The sequence below is a fragment of the Lissotriton vulgaris genome, chromosome 8 (assembly GCF_964263255.1).
Source record: "Lissotriton vulgaris chromosome 8, aLisVul1.2, whole genome shotgun sequence".
Classification (NCBI taxonomy): domain Eukaryota; kingdom Metazoa; phylum Chordata; class Amphibia; order Caudata; family Salamandridae; genus Lissotriton; species Lissotriton vulgaris.
Window position 1 is genome coordinate 895,406,634 of NC_141696.1, and position 21,196 is coordinate 895,427,829.

The 21,196-nt window shown below is 44.5% G+C and overlaps 1 pseudogene; it reads left to right on the top strand.

Moving 5' to 3' along the window:
- Positions 1 to 974: 974 nt before the first annotated feature.
- Positions 975 to 11,999, top strand: LOC147698145 (uncharacterized; annotated as a pseudogene).
- Positions 12,000 to 21,196: the final 9,197 nt, after the last annotated feature.

A 21,196-nucleotide genomic window follows, 5' to 3' on the forward strand; every position in this document is an offset into this window, starting at 1 on the left:
TTTACAAAGATTGTTTCAATACAATATGTGCAGTATTATTATGATAGGGCACATTCCTCAAAAGTGTTAAATCACTGTGACATAACAGAGTTGCAACACTTTTCACTGCACCCTCCTTGCGACACCATGGATGCGCCATATTCAATGTATGGCTCTCCATGTCGCAATCAATGACAGATGCGCCTGGAATACTGCTCTATCTGGCAGTGATAAAGTCCTACATTGCTACAGTTATGTTGGAAGCATGATGCAACTCCAGCAATGCATGGGGCCAGCTTATCCCTATGGCACTGTGTCACCCTTACACCTGCATCGAGGAAGGCGTAAGGTTGTGATGCAGTGGTGTCCTAGAATTGTCGCAGTGAGATCTGAGAGACTTCACTGCTCCAATCCTACAAGGCTTTGTTGCATGGGAACGCCCACACTGCATACTTCATACCAGACGCAGGTATAATGTGGCACATGGCTTCACAAGGTCATGCATATGTCTAGATGCATCACTTTGTAAATACGGCGCAATGTGGTGCAAGATTCATGCTTCAAGTATTTTAAGAAAATGGAGCACCAACGGTATTAAACTGCTGGAAGGGGCTTAGGATTAGGCCCCCCTGTCTTTTTCCCCTGTGATGTGCACAATGACTGCCATGCACCAACATAGGCACCCTTGCGCCATGGTGCAAGGGTGACTGTGTTGCAGAGTTGATTGATGTTGTGGCTCCATCTCTACTCTAGACATCTGCAGGTACGGCTGGACTAGTGGAGGACGGGAGTGAACCAGTAGGCTTTCTTGGAGTGTTGTTTGCCTGGTCTTTTCTTGAGGGGTGCAAGGGTGTCGGTGCAGTTGGAGATCCATCGGTGGAGTTTGCGCGCTGTGGTGTTGGCATCTGTAATCATTGGCGGTGTGGTGATGCTGAGGCAGTTGACGAGAAGTTCTTCAGTGGCCTTGATCGGTCTGCGACTGCGGGCAGGCGATGATGGCGCTGGTGTACGGTGGGCGTAGTGAAGGCGGGATGTATACAATAATGGTTGGTCCAGGAGAGTTCTGTGGTGTGGCTATAGTTGAAGTTCCTGCTAGGGGAGAAGTTGGGCGCAAGCATATGTCCGGCTATGTGGGGTGGTGCAGTGACATGCTGCTTGAGTCCGATGTTGACGAGGTTCCCCAGGAGGGGAATGGTGTTCTGGTCACTGGGGTTGTCCAGGTGGAACTTGAGGTCTCCGTGCAGGATGTATTCGGTGGGTGGTAGAGCCTGGGGTGCGATGAGGTCTACAATGGCATTGGTGAATGGGGGTTCATGGCCCAGTGGGCCTGTAGACGAGGGTGCTGGGAGGGTGATGTTGGGGTTGGTCCTAATCTGAAAGTGGAGGTGTTCCATGGTCACTGTTGGATCATTAGAGTGTGTGGTCAGTTGGAGTATATTTTTGTAGACGATGGCAATGTCTCCTCTTGGATCATCTAGTGGTCCTTGAGGGTGAATTTCTAGCCGTCAGGGATTGCGATGATGATGTCTTGTCCGGAGCTGAGGTTGGTTGAGGAGGTGTAGGTGAAGAAGGTGATGTCTGAAGAGGTGGTGCTGAGGAGGCCCAGGGCATCTGTGGCATATTTGTGGAGGGTCTGCATGCTGAGGATGATGCAGTTGAGCAAGTCGGTGAGCTATTGGTCAGCTGGGCGACAAGAGGCACTGGTGTGTTGATGTGGCAGGAGGTGCGTTTGCAGTTTCGGCAGGCGCTGGGGCAAGGGTATTCTTCAGTGATGCTAGATGGTAGGCAGTGTGGCATCCAGGGTTGAGGGTGAGGAGGGTGCTGGTGTAATAGCGATGGAGTGTCCGAGAGGCATGGTCCCTGGTGCTAGGCACAGTACAGGAGTGGACTGACTTTCCTTTGGCGCACCATTGGAACTCCCACTGCGTATGGCCGCACAGGGTCCACCATTAGATAGTGCTACAGGGTGGCTGGACAGCTGAGAGGTGGGAAACACGGAAAAGGAAACTGGAGGGGGTGGGAATGCAGGGGATCAAAGCAGTAACAAGGGAGAGAGTAGGAAAATAGGATCTGCAAAAAAGCACCGGAAAAAAAGACAAACAAAGCAAAGATAAAAAACAGACAATGGTAGAAAAGCAACGGAGAAGAGTAGAAAGATGAACAGGATCAGCCAAATAGAGGGACAGGAGGGCAGTCAAGGTGCAGGGCTGTGCTGCTTTACCACTGGACCACCAGGGAGGAGGCGCAGGCAGGAGTCTGCAGGTAGAGGGAGGACTCGAACACCTGACCTCCGGGTCAGAGGAACCAGCAGCAGCAAATGGGGACAGCAGCAGCGGCAACCAGATGGTGCAGTGCTGTGGGAAGAGGAAGTACACTAAGCGTTAGTGCCCCATACACACAAAAGAAAACTAACAGGGGGCAAGAAAAGGTAGCACCACCAGGTTGCTCCTTCTGATCTAACAGTGACAACCGGATTCCGTGTTCCCCTGTTCCCCAGTGAGTAACAGCGGATAAAGCTGCAACTTCAAGAGCCTGGGCCAGAACCGATCCCCGTGTCCCTGGCACCCACTGCCACGAATGACGAATGGCAGTGACTTGAACCAGTTAGTGGAGTCCCCCACCAGTCTGGTGCGGTACCCTCAGTGATGTACATAAGCAACAGCACAGGCATTGCTCAGGGCATGGTGTGCATGACCCACAGGCACTAGGCCTGATCCCAACTTGCCCCCGTGCCTCCTCCGCTATGCGTCCCACCCTCTTCTCACCTGGACATTGACACCGGGGCTCAATGCGCTTCAATCTCTCCAAATCTGTGACTCAGCCAGCATGAGCCTCAACCAGGTGGGATTTCACAAGTCTGAGTACAGCAGTAGCCTCCAAGTCCACTGGGGAACCTCCCAATAAAGATGATGCAACAGGGCTCCCTTAGGCGTGAAACTGCAGCGCTCCCGCCACACAAGTTTGGCGCAGCTAAGGGGTCTCACCCTCTACAGCATCCGGGCTGCGCAACATCCTTCCGCCTGTGATGCAGAGGGTGCAGTCTAAATATTGAGTTTTAAATAACGACATGCAAAAGTATCGATCTGGAAATATCGAAGGTACAGAATATCGAGGTCAAGAATATCGTTGGACAGAATATCGACGCTAAGGTAAGTAATATTGATTTTTTATATATCGATGAAGGTAATATCAATGTTACTAATATCGATATTGGTATTATTGTTATGTATTTCATTATGTATATGTAATATGTTTTTTGTTAAGTATTTTACTTGTTTTAAATTATATGTGTACTATTTTTATATATTAATAATGTTATTTATAAGTACATTTTATGTTTTAGTACCGGAGAGGGTCGTGGGTTTATAGGGGAAAAGGGTGGGAAGTCACTTAAATATACTACATTAATTATTAATTTTTGGGAATTATGAATTAATTTAAATTAATTTTTGTGTTTATTTCTGTAGCGGGTTGTGGGTTTATAGGGGAATTGGGTGGGAAGTAATGTAATTGTAATTAATTATTGATTTATTTTATTTATTGGTATGATAATTATTTTATTTTTAATTAATTATTAATTTGGAATTCATTATTTTAATTGATAATTATTTTTTTAATTGGTAATTAATGTTTTTAATTGGTAAATTGTTTTAATTGGTAATTAATTTTTTAATTGGTAATTAATGTTGTTAATTGGCAATTAATATTTTTAATTGGTAATTAATTTTTTATTAATTGGCAATTCTTTTTCATTAATTGGTATTCAATGTTTCATAAAAAGTATTATTTAGTATGAAAAATAATTTTATTGTTTAAAATTGTGATTTAATTTTAAATAATTCATATTTTTTGGGTAATGAAAAGATTTTATTGTTCATTATTTAATATTTGGTGACTAATATGTATTAATTAATATTTATTCATAGTTATTGCTAATTAATTATTAAAGTGTAATTATGTTTTTAATAATTATCAATGGGTATTTTGTAAATGATATAGAGTTATTTAAACATTTAATTATTTATTATTTCAAATACAAAAATTACTTATAAGTATGTTATATTTAAATTCTACACTATCCAACGTTTTCCCTACTGTTTCACTCTTTGGAGTTGGAATAGTAATTTCTACCCCTACGCTATCCAACGCTTTACCTACTATAGCACCCTCTGGAGTTGGAAAAGTAATTTTTACCTCTACTCTATCCACGCTATCCCTACTGTTGCACGCTCTGGAGTTGAAATAGTCATTTTTACCCCTACGCTATCCAACGCTTTCCATATTGTTGCACCCTCTGGAGTTGGAATAGTAATTTTTACCCCTACGCTATCCAACGTTTTCCCTATAGTTGCACCCTCTGGAGTTGGAATAGTAATTTTTACCCCCTATGCTATCTAACACTTTTCCTACTGTAGCACCCTCTGGAGTGGGAATAGTATTTTTTTACCCATACGCTATGCAAAGCTTTCCTTACTGTTTCACTCTCTGGAGTTGGAATAGTAATTTTTACCCCTACGCTATCCAACGCTTTCCCTACCGTTGTCCCCTCTGGAGTTGGAATAGTAATTTTTATCCCTACAATATCCAACGCTTTTTCTACTGTAGCACTCTTTGGAGTTGGAATAGTAATTTTTGCCCCTACGCTATCCAACGCTTTCCCTACTGTAGCACCCTCTGGAGTTGGAATAGTAATTTTTACCCCTACGCTATCCAACGCTTTCCCAACTGTTTCACTCTCTGAAGTTGGAATAGTAATTTTAAGAGTTACGCTATCCAATGTTATCATTACTGTCGTTTTTTTGGGACTTTGAATAGTAGTTTTATTTATTTAGCTATTTAATATTTGTATTATTATTTTTGATGACGTAGTATATTATTAATTTAAAAAATATTGAAAGTATATTTAATTTTTGTAATGTATTAAATATAATTATTTACTTTTTATTTATGTTAGTTTTGTGTGTGTAGATGTATTTGTAATGTATAATATTTTTAATAATTTATAAGTTATTAAAAAAATTATTAAAACCTATTATTAAGTAAGTATATATTATTTATTGTATGTATATGTTTAATTAATGTTATATTATTGTATATGTATTATTTGTTAATTTTAAACATTATTAAATATTTTTAACTATGTTTATTTGGTTTATATTATTTACTATATTTTACACTTTTTTTTATTACAAAAAAACCCTGATATTTTTAATTACAATATTTTTAACATCGATATTTTGGTTTCGATATTTTTGTACTTACAATGTTGTAGATAGGATGTCGATATTCTTGCCTTCGATATTCCAGCGTCGATTTTTCTGTAGATCGATCTTTTGTCAGTCGATATTCTGTCAGTGATCCGATGCAGAGAGGCGCGGCCCACATTGATAATCTCCTCCATGCATCCCAGTGTAGTGCTGGTGCCTGGTATGCATTTCAGACCTCCCTATATTGGTGCACAGGAGCGCCTCTCCCGTTCGCAGCTTCAAGGTGTGCCAGACGGCCTTCTCACACAGGTCAGCAACATGTCTCCATGCAACCTGCCAGGCTTCACCACCAGGTAAAGGGTATCGTTGATGCCTCAATTTCTCCCACCATGGCCCAGCAACTCCACAACACCTCTGCCTCCCACTCCTGATCACAGACGCAGGCCCAGCCAGGCCTCCAGACCCGGGGTTATTCCCCACTTTCAAGGGTTTGGCTGCCATGGTGTTTCAAGGAGGGCGCTATGAAAAGTGATGCATCACTGGTTTTTCCCAGCGATGCACCTTGTTTCATAACTGTAGCCCTGAATCTGCATTTCCTCTTTCCCTGGGACTCTGGCTGGCAATCCTGGCTGTTAGGGGGTTTGAGGGGGTTGTTGATCTGCGCTTCACTTGGCCCTGGCTGCTCCTTTTTACATTCCATTGTTTTTATTTCCTATTTTTCTATTGGTGGCGGACCTTTAGGCTATTTTTGCCTCTAGAGTCAAAAAAAGTCAAGTTGGGCTGACCTAAGTGAGTGTTTTTGCTGGTAATGGGCCTTTTGTCAATTTTCTCTCACTAAAGTCAACATTTGTGTTGCCTTGACACCAGAGTGAAGAACCGGGTTTTAGAACCCAGCGGCGCCAGGGGCACGCCCAATGTCTTCGGGTTCACCTGTCTTAGAATACAGAGACACAGGATACTTCTCGGTGACGTCAAAGACCAAATTTATTGGCTGCAACCAGGAACAGAGGTCTACGAAGCACAACACGGGTGGTTCGTCAGAGACTGTACAATTGTAATATTACGAGACATCCTCTTTTATGCCAAAAATCACATTCCTGACTAGCATCAATTATTTACGAACTGTCCAATCACACAGTGACATTTCAAAAGATATCGCATAACGACAAGCCCACTTTCAGTTGTCCAGCCCACCATAAATGACAAGGCAAAATCCAACATTCTTGCTCGGACAGGCCGGACAAAACCCATAATAAAAGGACCTCAACCCAAACCATAAATAGGTCATAAAAGAAGGAACAGAAACAGATGAGAAACAAGATAGAAGGGTGTGTGCATGTACCATAAACTCAGCAATGTCCTGCTCTTTAATCTCTATCTGACCAGCTTCCTAACAGGGAACTGGCTCAACAAGATCAGCTTCGGGCAATGGAGTCACTTCATTCAGGACACACAGAAGTCAACTAAAGGTGTACGTGTCCCAAAGACTCATTCGGCCGTAGTCATCGGCCTATGTGAGGGCAACCACAAAATGTCTGCCGAGCACAAAATGGAACCCAGAGGTTCGGACGAAATCCCTGAATATGCAGTGTATCCATCAATCGAACATGACGAAAACACTCGTACATACCGCACTCGTTATTTGCGGTCCGCTGATACCAAAATCGTCTTGATACGACGACCTTTATTGAATGGGTTCAGAATCACGGAACCTCAAGAGTTAGCAGCAGTTTTCACTGCGGCTAGCTGTTACTATTGCCATGTAGCAACGTATTGTAAATACATCGCTAAAAGGGCGATTGTTTTTGGTGCAAGGCTGCATTAAGAAAACTGCCGCTAACTGACCCTAATGCTAGTTAGTGGCAGTTCTTGCATATATACCCCTTGGTGTGATGAAAGTCTTAGTGCATGGATCAGTGGGATGCATTTTGCATGACATGATGGAAAGTAGCTGCAGCTTCCCTACACAGTTGGGGTATATTGACTGCATCTCTGTTGATCGAGGGGGGAGACCCAGAACTTAAGAGATTGAGAATGGAGAAAAGGTTATTCAAAGAATTCTGTGAGGTCCTTTTTAGCAAAGGCCTGCTGATTAGTTTTTCCTCAGTGACGACATAGGATAGACAAAAGTAAGGGGTAAATCATAGATTTCTCTTGTTAAAGATGTCAATGTTTCTAAGCAGGGCTGTCTTTTGTCTTTACCTGATGAGTACTCAGAGAGGCTGATGACAGCCAGGTGCTGAGATCGCGTTCTTCATTGTATCCTTGTTTTGGATACTTCAGCTTAGAGAAAGCACTATTGCACGTGCTTTGAGAGCTACCACTTAGCACAAAGGCTGTATCCAAGTGACAGCCAGAAAATTACATTTGAAAGAGAAACACCCCAAATCAGTTCTGAAACCTCAATAGTGGATCCACATCCCCTGATCGACCAATAGGTCACAAAAATAGAGGTAACAAAATGTCTCTGTTTACTCAGTGTCTTATTTCTTACAATATTTGTAATAATGCCAATGAATACACATTTCTGGGAGTTTATTTTCTTTTGTGTTTTTGATGCCTAAAATTCATTCATATTCCAATGACATTCAGTGAAATTAATTATAGTCCAATTCCTCTGCTTATGACTTCTCAACAGAATACTGATGGCCTGACAAAGTGAAGGCTACCAAAGGATGGACTTTACACCATATACCCTATTCCCTATTCAGGGTCCGATTCCGAATCAGATTGTAAATCGGCCCGACCGACTCGTACCGGGAACGGAGTCCTCCTGACACCTACAGGCACCGTACGACCCGTGCAGTACGATCTAAAGCACATGATCTATAACCGAGCCGTACGCAAAACAAGCCGTACGACCAAGCCGTACAAAAATTTGCTATTTGGACGGAAAATGGACACGAGCTGCACCGGCCGACACAAACTCGGAATGAAATAGACCGATCCATAACCACAAAGTTCGAGACGCACACTACAATGCAAAATGCATGAAACCCGACCGATTCGCACGGAGCCCAAGCCGCACGCCCAACACTGCCCGAAAATGTACCTGAAGCGAGAGACCACCGCGATTGACTCGCATGCAACACAGAACTCAATCAGCGTGACAGACACGGAGCCAACATGAGTGTCCAACTTGCTCAGGAGAACGTCTCCTACATGCCCACAAAAAACAATGGGAATAACTAAAAAAAAAGGACCAGTCAAGCAATGACAAAGTCAATAAATAAAAATAAATAAAAATAACACAGACATACCCACAACTCCACCTATAAAAAGGCAAGAAAACACTACCATGATCATGTGTAAATACAACGGAGCAGTCAGCACAGAACAACTTGAGACACCAACCACAGACACACAAACAACTCACACATCACACAACCTACACACCATCAGCGACCCTCCAAAAGCTCTAACACAGACACCTACCAAAACAGACACCCGCCCACCCTCACTTGTACCCACACAACACTCCTCACCACCACCCATCACCATGCCACCTAAGAAGAATCCACAGTTCACAGACACTGTGTTAGAAATATTGGTAGATGAGCTCCTCAGAGTGGAGCCACATTTGTTTGGCACATTGTTACAAAGGACCCCCATGTCACAGAAAACCAAGATGTGGGAGAGGATCGTAGACAAGGTGAACACACAAGCACCAGCGTATCGCTCAAAGACCGACATCCAGAACAGGTGGTATGACGTGCGCAGGAGGGTCAAGAAGCTCCTCCAGAAGGAACACGCCTTGAGCCAGTGCACGGGCAGTGGCCCTCCTGCCAAACCAGTCTACTTCAGGTCCTGGGAGGAGAAGGTGTGGGACCTCTTACCAACAGAGGGCATCCATGGCCTACCAGATATACCAGAGCCTGGTGAGTACACAACCAATATACTCAATATTGTGTCGCAATACACACACATCACCGTTAAGGGGACAGTGAAACCATGCACTGATAGCAAAGGCATATTAAACAAAAGTCAATCAGCCCAAGAAGTGTATGCTAGTCAGACAAACACAATACTGGCAACATCATAGTGATTTGTAACTGTGTCATGACATGTACAAACCTACCAACAAATAGAGCAAGGCAGTGTCAGCCATCTTGTCAGCACAGGCACACCCCCTCACAGGGAATCAGAGTCAGAAGGAGGGAAGTGAGGGCACGCTGGGAAGGGGGGAAAGCCCAGAGCATGGTGAGACTTGCAGTCACTCACAAACCTCAGCCACCTACAGGGCCCAGCAAGCCCACACTGTACTATGCTCACCTCACAGAGGGTGGAATTGGGCTGGCAGGTACCCTGGGACTGGGCTCTGTTGTGGGGAGCACAAGGCCCTGCTGGGAATTGGCCACCATCAAACACCATAACTCTACTGTCTGCCATCTTGACAGCACAGGCACCCCCCCTCACAGGGAAGCAGAGTCAGAAGGAGAGAAGTGAGGGCATGTTGTGAAGGGGGGTGTAGCACAGAGCACAGTGGGACTTGCAGTCACTCACAAACCTCAGCCACCTACATGAACCAGCAAGCCCACACTGCACCATGCTCACCTGACAGGGGGTGGAAATGGACTGGCAGGTACCCTGGGACTGGGCTCTGTTGTGGGGAGCACAAGGCCCTGTTGGGAATTGGCCACCATCAAACACCAGAACTCCACTGTCTGCCATCTTGACAGCAAAGGCACACCCCCTCACAGGGAAGCAGAGTCAGAAGGAGGCAAGTAAGGACATGCTGGGAAGGGGGATGTAGCCCAGATCATGGTGAGACTTGCAGTCACTAACAAACCTTAGCCACCTACATGGCCCAGCAAGCCCACACTGCACCATACTCACCTCACAGGGCGTGGAAATAGGCTGGCCGGTACCCTGGGGCTGGGCTCTGTTGCGGGGAGCAAAAGGCCCTGCTGCGAATTGGCCACCATCAAACACCAGAACTCCACTGTCTGCCATCTTGACAGCAAAGGCACACACCCTCACAGGGAAGCATAGTCAAATGTTAACAGGGATTACACTCCTGTGTCAGCCAACTGATGGCACATTAGTACCAATGACCATGTGCATCGAAATCCATACATGAGCTGGGTGTGCGCACACATCTGCATGCACATTGAAAGGCTTCATGTTGGCAGGACAATGTGCTACTACAATATCAATCTCTGTCTGTGATGACTGAAGACAATGCAGTGTTCAGGCATGCATCCTGACGTCCTGTTGCAAATGTCATGTGCATCAAACATTGTTACAAAAATCAAGGAGGGGTGAATGGTTCACTCTTCCTGTGCAACCTGGTTTATTACTTATTGTGTTTCCTCCATTGATAGCCTCACATATGTACAAATGCATAGTGCGTGATATCATGCTTTTCCGCATCAGTGTACTGTAGCACCATCATCATTGGCTCCCCATTGTTGCAAATATGCTGTGCCTCCCCCTGGAGGTAAAGTGGCTGGTTCCCCAGTAGTGCCCAGAGATTAAAACTGAGAGTGTGTGTCTGTGCTCAAGTGCTATGGGTCAAAAACACTCACAACACCCAAAGACAAAGGAAAAATGGTGTACATTGTGATGTATGAAGTTACAAACAAAGGTGGTGCATGTAGGGATCCAGCTACAGATCTGCCGCACCAGGGTCGGTCACTGTTGGTCAACATGTTGCAGCCTCATGTGATCCTAGAGCTATTTTCTCCTCTGGGCACTACTGGGAAAGCAGCCAGTCTACCTCCAGGTGGAGGCACATCATATCTGCAACAATGGTAACCCAAAGTAAATGCTGCTACAATACACTGAGGCATCAATTCAAGAAGGACCGCTCCATTCCTGTATACATATATGAGGGAATTTACTAAGGAATTAAATCATGTAAATACAATGGCTGCACAGGATGAGTGATCCCTTGCACCCTCCTTCATTGTTAGTACTACCCATTGCAAGAAGAATGTATCAGTACGTCTTCCTCCCTCCCTGTTGCAATATACATAGGTTAACCATTGATATCTGTAGTAACACAACTGACAATGTCTGTCTCTTCTAAACACAGGTGCTACTGGGGAAACAGCAGCAAGTGAAGAGGAGTCCCTGGCCCAGACTCTGGTGGAGGATGAGCTCTCTAGTGTGGATCTGGCTCTGTCCTCTTCGGATGACAAAGATCAACCTAGCACCTCCGGTGTTAGTCATCATGCAGCCCCACCATCACAAACACTTGCACCCCCTGCAGCTACGCCAACAACATCTGGCCACAGATCTAACACCCCTGCCAAAACGGACAGACCTAGTTCACAAAATTCAACCGGCACAGGGCCACCGGCCACCCAGGAAGCTACGAACAATGACACCAGTAGCAACACCCAAGGGGGCCCAGGGTCTACTGTGTGAGACAACACAGGTCCAGCCCGTGTGTCATGGGGTGGTGGGAGTGGTGTTAGGCAGAGTTCACGACCTGAAGAGGGGCCTGGACTGCCTGGTGACCCCAAACTGGTATGCATCATAGATGCGTACCAAGATAGCACCGGAGGATTAAGCCAGGTAGTGGGGATCCTCAAGGACTTGCAACAGGAGCAGGCTGGCCATCATGCATGCATGGAGGCCAAGTGGGACAAACTTACTGCGGTGCATAGGGACATATTGACCTGTCTCCACCAGATCAGCAGAAATATGTCCAAACCTCCCTTTGTGCCCACAACATCTCTTGCAACAACATCTGCAAATGCCACAGGGAGGGAGGATGAATCTGGTGGAGAGTCCGATGCACCATCGGCGCCTGCACCTGAGGATCCCCCCAAGAAGAAGAGGGGTTGTCCGAAGTAGGACAAGTGAGCCACAGTTGTCCATGCACATCCCCCAGGTACCCAGAACCTGTTTTGGATATTGGTATTTGTGTGCAAAGCGTTCACCTTGTTGCACATGACACAACTCCCGAACATGACATGGAGGGTCCATGTTGTACTAATGTAGAAGATGAATGTGGACTTCACTCTAGACATTTCATCTACCAATACTTCAAACTCATCGGTGAACTTTGGATTCTAAACCTCATGTGCAGCACGATCTCCATACATGTATGTAAATAAGCTCACCATTAGACTATACTTGCCTATGTAGTGATTAAAATTTAGTATGTGTCATGGAGATGATGAAATGCCGAAGTATACAGTGCATGCAGACTACTACAGCAATGTCATTACCGTTATGCGACTCATGTTGATGTGATACACATGAGGGAGTCACACCAATAGGGTACCACAACACATACTCACCATGGACATGTGACACATTGCCTACAAAGATGTTTGCCAAATATACAGTGGAATGCACGGACACCACACCTTTCCACAGTCAATGCTAACAAGCCCACAGATGAGGTAACCAAATGTCAGTCAGGTGTGTGGAGACAGACAACACACATGAGTAAGTGAAGTACAGGTTCATTACAAATCAGAAACAAGTTTATTACACAACAGTAGCAAGGTGAATCCACATGACAGTGAGCACACAGTCACCAAGTGTTGACAAATAGCGCTTCAGGGGTGTGTGGTACATCACATGATGGCATACTAGAAGTCCAACTCTGGCATTGGATTCTGGTTGTCGGTGTCAGACTTCACCAAGCAAAAGGCAAAGTACCTTGGGAATGACAGAAATGAGACACAGTCAGAAGCACACCAGAACAGGATGGAAGTGCAATAAACATGCCACAAGAAACCTACACAGTAACAAATTAGCATGTCAACACCATTGTGGACTACAGACCATCTGATAGGACACATCACTGCACGCATCCAGTCAAGTACCACACGGACAAACTCAAACAGCAACTGAGCTGTACAAACACATCACAGGCTAACTCAGGACATTGACATGACAACCCTGTGAACTCACATTCAGCTGAAGAAGTTGTTGATGAACTGTGTGCGGACTTCACCCTCATCATCATCACTGGCCTCGTGGCCCAGGCCAGGATCCTCCACTGGTGGTGGATGTTAGTCGTCATCGTCCTGTATTAGAGGCACCTTCTTCCGCACTGCCATGTTGTGGAGCATGCAGCAGACGATGATCATCTTGCACACCTTTGCAGGCTCATATGAGAGGGCCCTCCAGTATTGTCCAGGGAGCAGAAGCGGCTTTTCAGGAGACCAAAGGTATGCTCTATCACTCGCCTGGTTCTGCCATGTGCTTCATTGTACTGCATCTCAGATGCTGTCACAGGGTTCCTGAGGGGTGTCAGCAACCACAGCATGTTGGGGTATCCAGAGTCAGCTACATACAAAGAATTACACATTAGTTGAGTATTGTAAGGGGGTGGGAGACAACATTGCCAAACACATACAATGGTAAACAGTACACACCAACAAGCCAGGCATGCTGGTTTGGCATATGTGACATCATCAATGGTATGCGACTCCTCCTCAAGATGTAGGCATCATGCGCAGAACCAGGGAAACATACACACACATGTTTGATCACCATGTCCGCCAAACATACCACCAGAGCATTGATTGAGTGGAAATGTTTCCTGTTGTGGTATGTCTGTTCATGTGCTTGTGGTGGTATCAGGGCCACATGTGTGCCATCGATTGATCCAATCGTTTGGCATCCTCCCCAGTCTATAAAAGGCATCCTTAATGTCAGCGAGTTCACCCGGGCTAAGGAACTTGATATAGGAGTCTAGGTAATTCAACATCCCCTCCAAGACATCACGAAGCACACGGCTGAACATAGTTTGTGACATACCACCAGCACTAGCCACAGTGTGTTGGAAGGTACCGGTGTCAAAGAAGTGGAGGGCTGCCATCACCTTGACCTTTGGTGTCAGTGCTGTCGGGTATGTCCCGCCAGGTAGCAGATGTGGTGCCTACTGCTCCACCAGCTCATCTATCAGTCTTCTGGTGAAGCGGTACCGTCGGATGCTGACGCGTTCCACCATGGTCTCAAAGTCAGCGAACGGTCTATGGACTGCTGGTGCCCTGCAGTACAGAAATGGGTAAAGTAAGATTATACATTCAGCTACCCATGTGGCACTCACCTTGAGAAATATTCACATGATACATCATAGCATAAAACAATTAACTGAGGTGTGTGCTGTTTGTTATGAACACATATGTGACCTTCATGCCCATCATCTCACATATGAATGAGACATGTGTACATGAGTTCCCTGGGGGTGCAATGGCAAATCATTGGGCTGTGGCACAGTACCAATGGACTGCTGTCACGTTCAAAACAGACAACACAGTGACAAGTGAGGACTGATGTTTTATATGCAACACAACTCCATGTCAGGGAGATATCCATGGTCCCTGTATTGCCACATGTGCACTGGAATGACCCTGTCTGATTGTGGCCAGGGGTCTTGCTGTGATGTACATGACACGCAACCCTGTAAACATGCTGTATGTGGCAGGTCATACACCTTCCAAACTGGTACTGTTCATGACTCATGCCCATAAGCCAACAGTTGGGCATTACCTTTGTGAGGTGCACAACACAAAAACTAATTTGTCCCCATGAACCCTTGCCCAGCCTGTAAGTGGCTGCACCTAAGTGCCACACAAGACTACATATATTGCCCCCCATACACACACAGGTGATGCAGCTTTACATGCCATGTGATGCAGTGTGGGACATGCTGTGGTGTTGTAGGTGTGGCCATGGCAATGAAATGTGTGTGTGAACCGTATGCAAGTCACACCAATGTGATCCGACGCAGGTGACTTGTGTGCAGACGCGCCGTACATGCATGGACCGAATGGTACACACACCTTGTTCATTGACTGCACGATGCGTATGCATTACAGTCACCCGCATCGGATCAAATTGATGACAATGGGCAATGCGTGTGCACGGCTCGGTTCATGCATGAACGACGCGTATGCAACGTGACCCAACACGGGTGACTTCTACAGTGACACATCGTGCTGTTCTGGTCCGAGACATGCGCACGCATACCCCATAGAATCGTATTGAGACGGATGCGTTTGTTTTAAAAAATACGTGTTGTATCGTCAGTTTACCGAGCCGAACGCACTCATTGGCAATAGGTTGTCATGGAGACAGACGTGAATTCAAAAATTGTTTGAGTCGTGCACTGGAAATTCAGTTGGATGCGTACAACAATGTTGTAAATAGTGACGTTTTCTGCTATTTGCACAGCCGCAGGACAAACACTGTAGAAACACTGTAGAATAGCGTCTGGGTAAATAACAAAGCCTTTCTGCTATTTGAATGACCACCAGCCGATTAGTGCAGAATCTCCACTACCTAGTCAGCAGCCTGGTAAATAGTGATGTTCTTCTGCTTTTTGTACAGCACTTGGCAAAACAGTGCAGAAGCTCACTTACAGAATCTCTATTATTTAGCCAGCACCGGGTCAAATAGTGAATAATATCAACCCCTTAGCCAGCGTCTGAGTAAATAGCAGAAAATATTCACTATTCAACTGGCGGTGGGGTAAATAGCTGTTACCTTTATAAATATTGTTTAAATAGCTCATTAGGCATAGGTATTCAAACTAATGTTCATATTTAAAAGATTTTTATTGTGCATGAATTTAGTTTGGATAAGAGAATGGGAACAAGACTGGAACGATGTATAATTGAATATGCTGGAAGGGGAGACTGGAGATGGTGATAGATGACCTGCAAATGAGATTGCCAGGAAAGACCACAAATTCAGACATTGATTATTAGTTAGGCACACTGGTAATTACTGCTTGCCAGTGAAAAAGGAGGATGATTTTTAAAGATTCATCTGATCATGAGTTAAAAGACGCATGTGGTATATAGCACATGTGGTAAAAACTGCATGTCTGTAGTCCACGTACTCTACTTACTTATGTGCTGTTTACCAGGTGAAAAATAACATGGTGTAAACAACAGCTAATTACAAGTATGAGAGATCATTAAATACCAGTGGAAAATACCACCTTAAAATACCTCAATCAAAAACAGGTGGGACAAATTTCTGGGAGTGAAAGAAAAGCTGTAAAGCAATACAAAAAACAAGACTGACACAAAAATGCAAAAAGCACATCACATGCACTGTTTGAGTGGAAAAATAAAATCTCACACATCTGAGCTCAGGCAAGACTTGCATAAAGAGCCATGGGCAGTTGAAAGTCTCACAGCTTGATTACAGCAGCTTAAACATCACTTCTGCAGTACAACACCAAGGATGCAGCACCACTAGGCCACTATATAATATTATGCCAGATTCATGGTCTTCTACAACAAACCATGCAGGATAAGGAAGGAAACCAGGCCACCAATCAATGACCCCAAATGAGGCAGCAATGTAGGATTAGAGCCAGGATTGACAGAATGAGGCTAGAACCAATAAGCATGAGTCAGCGTGAGATCCCGATGATGCACAGGCTTGATTTGGGCATCATACAAAACATATTTTCACAATTACAAATACTTTGAAGTCCAACACAGGGATCCACTGCCGTCCACCCTTCCTGAAAATGCGAGCAGTGCTTTAATTTTTTGCAACAAGTACCAAACAGCAGACAGAAGGATTGGTGAGTGACATTTCTCAGTCAACCTTGCAAAAAATCACTGCTAGCGATGGATGGTTTGCAGAGAGTGAGTAAGCAGCATATACAGTTCTGCTTGAACACCCACATAGCAGAAGCCATCAAATCAAACATAATTGCTACAGAAGGATTTCTTGACATCCCAGGGTCAATTAACTACACTCATGTACACCTGGTAGCCTCACATAGATGGGAACAAGTGTGCTGAGACCGCAAAATGTAGCATACTTGTTGTAAGAAAAGACCCTTTTTGCAGATGCACCCCACTTTTTGCCCCCATTTGGACTAGCAGATGCTGGTTTTCAACTCTTACAGTGCACTGAATCCTGCTAACTGGACCCCAGTGCCAGTGCTCTCTCCCTGAAACTGATATGTGTGAATTGGTAACCAGAATTGGCAAGGACGTTAAAACCTCTTATAAGTCCCTCGTATATAGTAACATAACACATGTATTTGTAAAGCGCACATCACCCGCAGGCATCTTGCGCTGAATAACAGATGTTTAATGTTACCCAACTCAATGGTACTCATTTTATCGACCTCAGATGGATGAAAGGCTGAAAGGACCCGCCAGGGTTTGAACATGTGACCATGAGGTTGAACACAGGCCCCTGCAGAGGATGCAATAGTCCACTGAGCCACCAGACTCAGCTGTACTGACAGCAGGCCTGCCATTGCAAATTGCAGGAGCAGTGCAAACTGCTCAAACTCGACTTTGCCCTCACCATGTGTGTCAAAGTCAATGCACTACTTTTAAAATATGCCATTCAGCACTAAAAAGGGTTCCCTGAGCCCAGGAGGCAGAGTGAGTTATATTAGAGGTGTGGACATGTAAGTGCAATTTAATATGTCCTTATTGTGGCTTTTACCATTAACCTCATCCCTGCGGTGCAGATTTACCGCTGGTGCTGGGCCCTAATGAAAATGGGTGTGGTCATGACGGAACGGTTCCGTCTTGAGCACAGCTCGACCGATCCTCATGACGGAACCGTTCCGTCATGAGCATCGAAGGGGTTAAAGTATGCTATACATGATAGATGGTCCATACAATAACATGAGCTAGCACCCGGGCAAACCCAAGATTGGCAGCTCCTTTATGGTACCACCTAAAAATGTTGTGAATTGTATCAAACAACATGCCTCACCACCTCTGACATGAATCTTGTGGTGAGTATGTTGAGGCACGCACCCAGGTGGCTACGTTAGAGGTTGCCATCTGGTTGCCCCAGCCTTTCTTGTGCTCTGGCTGCCAGCCTGCTGCTATTGCCGCTAAGACAGGAATATTACTCCCTGTAAGGATATGTGAACTCTCCCAGGAGTTAGAAACAATGACCTGGATAGAAAGGAGGTCACACCTCCCTCCCTAACTGGATGGCTAGTGAAGTGGCACATCAAGGTGGTGAACTTCAAAAGCTGCACCACTTGTGATATGCAACCAGGCTGCCTCCCAAATGAGGAACCAACCTCCCTCTGCCCCCAGGTACATTTGCAACTGGCCAGGTGGAATAATTAAGTATTCAGGAGGTGTACAACCCCAGAAGGCTAGCCACACCTCCTGGGTGGGCTACCTGGTCTGCATAGCTAAGTAAGTCTTCTGCCATTTTGAAAAGTGGTAGAATTGTGGGTTATGGGTATAAAAGGTGACCTACACCCCTGCAAGAGGTCACCTCAGGGGCAGATTAGCCGCTGGAGCTAGTAGCCCATTGGTCACTTGCACCCACTGTAAGGTTCTTCTGAGCCATTGTTGAGAGCTCCTCAGAATTCGGGCAATGCACAAAGATGTCCACCTCTTGACATCCCCAACTCTGATAGAAATAACACAGAGTATTAGGGCGATGGAGCAAGGAAAGGGAATTAGGGTAGGAAGGAACAGCTGGGAATGGGAGACCTATAGATAGAGAACACAATGTTAATTATTAATCCTTCAATAATGGCTACTCTTATATAGTTGTACTAACTCAAGTCAATTCCAAACTTATAGAAAGTAATCTTCTGGTTTATTTGTAGAAGAATTCCTTATGTCATCATTATATTTCTAATGATTTGAAATCCATAATTACAATTTCATATATATAAAAGGTATAATCAGGACCACGCTGTGTAGCATTTTTCAAAAGTAGGCATTATCCCCTATGCATTTCGTGCATAGCACTTCATCAGGGGGAATCTGTGGACAAAAGTAGGTGTAAACATATAGTCGCGGATCTGAAACCAGTTAGTAATGGTGAAAAGTGATGGTGAAAAGGTAAGTAACATTAAGCTCAGTGAATGAAAATCCAAACGCGAAAAATACTCAAGGTGATGTTACAATAGGAGGGGATCCAAGTTAAAGATGTTATTTACAGGGTTGGTCCTACTCCGTCAAAACTAAATAAACGTCCTGACATTTAGATAGGTTATGTGTTACATCAGTGTATATAGCTGATAGAATTCCGAGAATATGATACAGCGTGGTTAAAAAGTGCAAAGTGCTGTACTTATTGGAAACGTGACGTGGTCACCTTGAAAGTTATTTGGCAAAACCTCGTGCGCTTGTGGGTGAAAAGAAACGGCAGCGCAAAGGTGACGCTTACCAGCTCTACAAACGTGATCGGCGACTATGCTGTGTAAAATCCCAATGTGGTCGTCCGGGTACCCGGAAAGCGCCGATTATTCAAGTTGGCGAGGCGCTCATATTCACCCCCGCGCACCTATAGAGCTTCTACTATCCCAGTCCTGTTTCTATTTCTAAGCGCCTCGCCAACTTGAATAACAATAACTTTTTTGTACCTATTGTGATGGTCCCTGATTTCTTACCTATTGAAATGGGATTTATTTGTCACAAAGAACACGGATTAAAGAATGTGTCCTCTCACTGAAGGCATAGCAGTGACGTCATCTTGTGAATGATGATTTACACATTCTCAAATAGAAATAAATACCTCTGCTCTTCGACTGGTGTTAAACTGTTGGAAAATAATCTAAAGCATTCAGTTCTCTCACTGAATTAAGCAAGTTTAAACAACCATTGGAAAAGACAATAGGTCTAGCTTTTACTTTCAGGCTATTAGCTTTGATAATTCTTTTTTTGTTATATTGTGGTTTTTTTGTTGATAAAGCTGCTTTCCCTCATCAATCTATATAAGGAAAGATAAGTAGGTGGATGGATGGATGGATGGATGGATGGATGGATGGATGGATGGATGGATGGATGGATGGATGGATGGATGGATGGATGGATGGATGGATGGATGGATGGATGGATGGATGGATGGATGGATGGATGGATGGATGGATAGATAGATAGATAGATAGATAGATAGATAGATAGATAGATAGATAGATAGATAGATAGATAGATAGATAGATAGATAGATAGATAGATAGATAGATAGATAGATAGATAGATAGTGCATTTTGGTTTGGATGTCTTATGATGCTTCCCTTTAAAGTTTGCCTGACACCCTTAATTACCAAAGCAAAGTTGAATTCATTTGAATACCCCTGGTTTAGACTGGTACAGAATAGGAGTAAGGATATTTTCACAGACAGTGGAAGTGTATGGCCTGCATTCCTTGTCTGAAAGGAGGAGATCCGGACACTGGAGAGCGAAGGGGAAGACTGGGCTACCATTATACATTTCTCGAGGTCTTTTGTTTAACATGGAGAGGCAGATCGCATTTCCTGAACACTGTCATTTAGTAGAAAGCAAGGTGATAGGTAGGGCTGCGGTTTCTGTTTTTCAAAGCGCTGAGGTTTCTTGATTAGGTCCCCCCCCCCTGTCTGTCCCTGATTGCTGCTTCAGGAATGTTGGTGAATGATGAAACAGCTAGGTGCTTAGATTAGATAGATAGATAGATAGATAGATAGATAGATAGATAGATAGATAGATAGATAGATAGATAGATAGATAGATAGATAGATAGATAAATAAGGAAATTGAAATAAGCAGCACATCTTCAATTAGTAATAAAAAGGGAGTATCGAATAACCAACAGTTCTAATTACAAGTTTCATCAAATAAAACGCAAAATATAAATGTACCACAGGTGCCTCTACTCCGGAACCACCGGTCTACTAGCTTGTTGCAATGCTCAAAACTGGAAGGACTGGTAAATCAGAACATGTCTTGCCTCTTGGAGATCTTTCAATTATCATAAAATTTGGTTGGAAAGGGCCCACTTTATATTGAGACCCACCTCTCAATCAGTATACTTGGAGAAGTAGTCCAAACAACACAATTCTGTTTGTTGCAGCACCTTCAACTTCACACAAGTAGTACCAGTTAGCAGTATCTCAGACCACACAACATGCCTGCCACTAAGAAACCTCAAGCCCATTTAAAGGCTTGCCTCAGTCCTCAGTAGCATTGATGACCCAAAAGGAGGTGTAACCTGACACTTAGGGTTACATGAAGAGAGTGTGAGGTGGTGCTCGTTCATGGCAATATACCTGCATGTTCTTTTGCCTTACTCATTTGCATTGCATTGGCCAGAAGCCC